A 6974-nucleotide genomic window follows, 5' to 3' on the forward strand; every position below is an offset into this window, starting at 1 on the left:
ATAAGTCCGGTTGCCTTGTTTGTTGTGTTGAGCGCCTCCCTAGATGGACCCAAAAATGGGAACAAGAGTGCTCAAGTTTATCCCGAACACCCCAGCACTCGTGGCATGGGGGCCGAAGCCGACGAGCCATCTCTCAGATTTGATAAACAGCCGCACAGAAGGTAATATTTTAAATTAACAAGCGTTGCTTAGCGCATATGAACTAAGTTTTCAACGCACAAGATAACAAAATGCGAGTCTACTCAAAAATTACATCTTTGGAACACTCACCCGCAATAATGCGGGCACCCTTCAGGACAGTTTTATAATACATTTCGGGCGTGCGATGCTCCTTGCCCTGCGGTGGTGCATCCGTCACAAGCTTCTGGGCATCCATCTTGCCCCAGTGCACCTTTGTGCGGGCAAGGGCCCGACGGGCACCTTCAATACAGGCGGAGTGCTTGATGACTTCAACCCATGGACACGCATCCACCAGCCGCCGCACCAGGCCGAAGTAGCTCCCAGGCATGGCCTCCTTAGGCCACAGCCGAACTATGAGGCCCTTCATGGCCTGTTCGGCCGCCTTGTGGAGCTCGGCCAGCTGCTTCAGCTGGTCGCTAAGGGGCACCGGATATCTGGCCTCAGCATACTGAGACCAAAAGACCTTCTCTGTCGAGCTCCCCTCCTTGGCCCTGTAGAAAGCGGCAGCATCGGACACGCTGCGGGGCAGATCTGCGAACGCTCCTGGAGAGCTCCGAATTCAGGTAAGTGATAGGTAATTCAAACTCACATGCTTACTTTGCATGAAAAATGCCTTACCCGCCGCTATTTTCTTCAACGCCTCGATTTCCTGGAGGGCCTTATTGGCTTCGGCCTTAGCGGCTTTGGCACTCTCAAGAGCCGTCGCAAGCTCGGACTTTCGAGTCTTCGATTCACGCTCCAAACTCTCATGTTTTTCCATGAGAGCCTGGAGCTCTTGCTGTACCTCTGCCATCCGCGCCTCATGCTTCTCTCGCTCGGTGCGTTCTGCGGCCGCATTATGTTCGGCCACGGACACCGCCTCCTTCAGGGTCGCCACCTTGTTTGTGGCCCCTGCTATATCCACGTTATCCTTGTCATTTTTCTTGAAACCAAATCCTTTTCTGTAAGGTACAATTTTAATAAGGTATTACTCACCTTCTTTTTCCTCGAGCTGCTTCTTGGCATGGCCGAACTCGTTCTTGGACCGCTCAAGGCTTTCCTTCAAAGTATTGACCTCCACAGTCAGTACGGCGGAGGTCAGCAGCACAACCTGCAATCCCACATTGAAATATTTTTTATGACTCCTACGTATATCTTTTTAGATCCTCAGTCCGGCTTTTCTTTCCGAACACCGAACCGAGCATCAGGGGCTACTGTCTATGCGGTACTATTTTACATATATCAAAATTCTTACCTCAAAGCCTGTTAGAAGGCTGCTGCAGGCTTCGGTTAGCCCGCTCTTGGCGAGCTGAACCTTCTGAATCACCGCACTCATAATAGTGTGGTGTTCCTCTTCAATGGAGGCGCCATTGAGCGCCTCCAGCAAGTTATCCGGCGCTTCCGGTTGGACGAGGCTGCCAGTGTCACGGTCTTGCCCTTCTGGTGAAGGGGCCGCCCGCCGGACTCCGGAGCCACTGTGGGTTCCGGAGCCGAGTCCGGTGCAAAGTCCGGGAGGTTGTCCTGCGACACCTCCGGAGCCTCCTCCTCCTGGTGGGTCCCTTCCCGGGATCCCACCTCGGCATCGTCCGCATCATGGGGGGTGGAGGCGGTCGGAAGAGAATCCATATCCGACGCACCTAAGGACCCGCTCGACGAAGCGGGAAGATCATCCTTGGGCGGACTGCAGGGTTGAATGCGGCATTATAAAGACACTGTGTGGCAAAAAAGAAAAATCATGAAGTTATTCGGGAGTCCGGATACTTACGATCTCGCCAGGGGCTTGGCCCTTGGAGGCCAGTCCTCCTCGTCGTCATTGGCGTTGGAAGAGCAGTCCGGGGAAAGAGTTTTTCGCTTCTTGGACCCTTCGGCCTCCCTTGTTGGGGAGGCCTTCCTTTTCTTCCCTCCCCCCGCTGGGGGAGAGGCTTTCTTTTTCTCCTCCTCGCCTTTGTGGGAGGAGTCTGCCTCAGAGTCATCATCCGATAGCACTTGAAAACGGGAACTCTTCCGAGTGCCCATGGTCTTCTTCTTGGCCTTCTTCTCCGGCACCACGTGGGGTGCCGGACCCAACAGCCCCGTTAAGCGGGCGTCCGCTGGGTCCTCTGGTAATGGGGCCGGACAGATAGTCTGTTCGGCCTTCTTCAGCTAGCCCTGTCAAAGGAAAGGGAGTTTAGATCCCGCATAGAGTCAAACTATGGAAAACAAAAAGGACAAAATCACTTACCTTGTCAGCCGGACGCTGCGAGCTGAATCCGCGATCTTCGGTAGCGGATGCGGGAGCCTCGGCGCCCTTGAACATCACCTTACAGACATCTTCGTACATAGTGTCGAAGAGCCCGCTCAAAGTCTGGTGCTGGACCGGATCGAACTCCCACATGTTGAAGCCCCGTCGTTGGCACGGGAGAATCTGGCGAATGAGCATGACCTGGACTACGTTGACAAGCTTGAACTTCTTGTCCACCAGCTTTTGGATACAGGCTTGGAGTCCGGTCAGCTCCTCCGAATCACCCCAGATCCGGCCACTCTCTTTCTAGGAGGTGAGCCGTGTAGGGATGCCAGATCTGAATTCGGGGGCCGCTGCCCATTCAGGGTCACGCGGCTCGGTGATGTAGAACCACCCCGATTGCCACCCCTTAATGGTTTCCATGATAGTGCCCTCCAGCCAAGTAACGTGGGACATCCTGCCCACAATGGCGCCTCCGCACTCCGCTTGGCTGCCCTTCACAACCTTCGGCTTGACACTGAAGGTCTTGAGCCACAAGCCGAAGTGGGGCTGGATGCAGAGGAAGGCCTCACACACGATGATAAAAGCTGAGATGTTGAGGATGAAATTCGGGGCTAGATCATGGAAATCCAGGCCGTAGTAGAACATGAGCCCCCGGACAAAGGGATGAAGTGGGAAGCCCAGTCTGCGGAGAAAATGGGGAAGAAATACTACCCTCTCATGGGACCTGGGGGTGGGGATGAGCTCTCCCTCGTCGGGGAGCCGGTGCACGATGTTGCTGGACAAATATCCGGCGTTGCGCAGCTTCTGGATCTGCCCCTCCTTGACGGAGGAGGCCATCCACTTGCGTCCCGCTCTGGACATAGTTGGAGAAGGTTGAGGTGAGAAGTGCGGACTTGGGCGCTGGAGCTCGAGTTCGCGGAGATGGATAAGCCAAGGAGGAAGAAGGCGCAGGTAAAAGGGTTGGATCTTTATCCTCTTATATGGGCGGACAAGAACATATATCCCCACCGGCCTGATAAAACTCGCTTATCTCCCAAGCGCCGCAATCAATGGTGCGGTTGGGTTACCCACGTCCGTATTGATGGGAATCCCGGAATAAGGGGAACACGATCTCTGCTTCGACAAGACGTGCCAAGGAAACCGCTTCGCTAAACGCGCTGAGGTGGTACAATAAAAACGATTCTAGTAAAGGCTTGGTAGTGGTGTGACGTCATACCACAAAATACGTCAGCAGATTGAACTTGTGTGAATATTATTCTCTCTACGGTTATACGTGGAATTTATTTTTGCAGAGCCGGACACTATCCTGGTGTTCACGATATTCTATAAATTATTCGGAGGAAGAACCCGCCTTGCAATGCCGAAGACAATATGCGCGCCGGACTCGTCGTCATTGAATCCTGGTTCAGGGGCTACTGAGGGAGTCCCGGACTAGGGGGTGTCCGGATAGCCGAACTATCATCATCGGCCGGACTCCAAGACTATGAAGATACAAGATTGAAGACTTCGTCCCGTGTCCGGATGGGACTTTCCTTGGCGTGGAAGGCAAGCTTGGCGATACGGATATGTAGATCTCCTACCATTGTAACCGACTCTGTGTAACCATAGCCCTCTCCGGTGTCTATATAAACCAGATGGCTTTAGTCCATAGGACAAAGAACAATCATACCATAGGCTACCTTCTAGGGTTTAGCCTCCTTGATCTCGTGGTAGATCTACTCTTGTAACACACATCATCAATATTAATCAAGCAGGACGTAGGGTTTTACGTCCATCAAGAGGGCCCGAACCTGGGTAAAACATCGTGTCCCTTGTCTCCTGTTACCATCCGCCTAGACGCACAGTTCGGTACCCCCTACCCGAGATCCGCCGGTTTTGACACCGACAGTGGCCCCACTTGGTGGACCCCCGGGACCCTCCCGGTGGTCCCGGTACGTTACTGATAAAACCCGAAACTTTTCCGGTGACCAAAACAGGACTTCCCATATATAAATCTTTACCTCCGGACCATTCCGGAACTCCTCGTGACGTCCGTGATCTCATCCGAGACTCCAAACAACATTCGGTAACCACATACAAACTTCCTTTATAACCCTAGCATCATCGAACCTTAAGTGTGTAGACCCTACGGGTTCGGGAACCACGCAGACATGACCGAGACGTTCTCGGGTCAATAACCAACAGTGGGATCTGGATACCCATGTTGGCTCCCACATGTTCCATGATGACCTCATCAGATGAACCACGATGTCAAGGACTCAATCAATCCCGTATACAAATCCCTTTGTCTAGCGGTATAGTACTTGCCCGAGATTCGATCGTCGGTATACCGATACCTTGTTCAATCTCGTTACCGGCAAGTCTCTTTACTCGTTCCGTAACACATCATCCCGCGATCAACTCTTTGATCACATTGTGCACATTATGATGATGTCCTACCGAGTGGGCCCAGAGATACCTCTCCATCACACGGAGTGACAAATCCCAGTATCGATTCGTGCCAACCCAACAGACACTTTTGGAGATACCTGTAGTGCACCTTTATAGCCACCCAGTTATGTTGTGACGTTTGGTACACCCAAAGCATTCCTACGGTATCCGGGAGTTGCACAATCTCATGGTCTAAGGAAATGATACTTGACATTAGAAAAGCTTTAGCATACGAACTACGATCTTTGTGCTAGGCTTAGGATTGGGTCTTGTCCATCACATCATTCTTCTAATGATGTGATCCCGTTATCAACGACATCCAATGTCCATGGTCAGGAAACCGTAACCATCTGTTGATCAACGAGCTAGTCAACTAGAGGCTTACTAGGGATATGGTGTTGTCTATGTACCCACACATGTATCTGAGTTTCCTATCAATACAATTATAGCATGGATAATAAACGATTATCATGAACAAAGAAATATAATAATAACTAATTTATTATTGCCTCTAGGGCATATTTCCAACATTGGCAAGCCTCGGTCCATTCCGAAAACGTTTAACACCCGCACAAGAGAAGAGGCAAGAGGGGGATGCCGGAGGACATAGGAGTGCCGGATCGCGAAACGGACAACGGGGAAAAAGCTCGGATGCATGCGACAAACACGTGTGCAATGCAATGCACATGATGACATGGAAAAATGCAACACGCAAGCAAATGACATGGCAACGATGGCGAATAACTGGCAGACACCTGGTGCATGGAATCCGGGGCGTTACACCTTGACAGTTCGCTTTGAATAAAATTTTTCCAGCAAGGCCCAACATTGGTTTTACCATTTGCCTAATAACGACTAAAACTTGCATAGGGACTTTCCAGACCTCGAGGACTTAATTAACAACCCGTGCCAGTGCTTCTCATGAGTGTTGGTCCAAACCTGTCAACCGCCGGTGACCGCCAGGGGAAACTCTGGATTTGGCCTACTGGAAGTTTGGACAATCCGATCGTGGCATGAGACGACATATGCGCGGCTACTATCAGAGTGTCGGCACGTCAGGAGGTCTTGCTGTACTTGTTCTACCATTGTCGAAATGTCTTGTGAACCGGGATTCTGAGTTTGCTTGGGTTGTTCTGGGAGGAGGATTTTCCTCTGTTGATCGTGAGAGCTTGTCGTGGGCTAATTAAGTTGGGACACCCCTACAGGATTTAAACTTTCGAGAGCCGTGCCCGCGGTTATGTGGTAGATGGGAGTTTTTAATATCCGGTTGTAGTGAACTTGACACCAGATCCGAAATAAAATACACCAACCGTGTGCGTAACCGTGACTGTCTCTTTTCAAGCGAGTCGAGAAGAGAACTCGGTGGGGTTATGTTTGAACGTAAGTAGTTCAGGATCATTTCTTGATCATTACTAGTTTGCGACCGTTTGCGTAGCTTCTCATCTTATTCTTGTACTCGTAAGTTAGCCACCATACAATGCTTAGTGTTGCTACAACCTCACCACTTATCCTTTCCATACCCATTAAGCTTTGCTAATCTTGATACCCATGGTAATTGGATTGCTGAGTCCTTGTGGCTCACAGATTACTACAACAACAATTGCAGGTACAGGTAATGCGTGATGATGACGTGAGAGCGATGTTTACTTGCTTTGGAGTTATTCTTCTGCTTCTTCTTCGATTGAGGGTTAGGTTCCTGATCGGCAGCCTAGGCTAGCAGGGTGGATGTCGATTGAGTTTTTGTTTGTGTTTCATCCGTAGTCGGATGTTGCTCTTATATATGATGTTGTTGTATTCATGTGGCATTGTATGCCTTTTGTATGTATCCCCATCTATTATGTAATGGTAGGATGTAATGATATCCACCTTGCAAAAGCGTCTTCAATATGCGGCTTTATCCTTGGTGGGACCTTCGAGTTCCTCTCGGATTGGATCGCATATTGGGCGTGACATTCCGACCGCGATTCGCCGGCTGTTTGCCTCCGCCTCGTGCCTTCGTCTTCATAGGCGCCGGGGCGGTGGGAGGGGGGCGGTGGCATGGATGCGGAGCCGGAGGGCAAGTTCGCCGCAGCGGCGGTGGAGGCGGCGACGTGGGTCAGCCCACCGGCTGCGGAGTCGGTGGCGAAGGCAGCGGGGGCGGCAGTGAAGGTGGCGGGGTCGC

Source organism: Triticum dicoccoides, chromosome 3B (genome assembly GCF_002162155.2).
Source record: "Triticum dicoccoides isolate Atlit2015 ecotype Zavitan chromosome 3B, WEW_v2.0, whole genome shotgun sequence".
In the NCBI taxonomy this organism is placed as follows: domain Eukaryota; kingdom Viridiplantae; phylum Streptophyta; class Magnoliopsida; order Poales; family Poaceae; genus Triticum; species Triticum dicoccoides.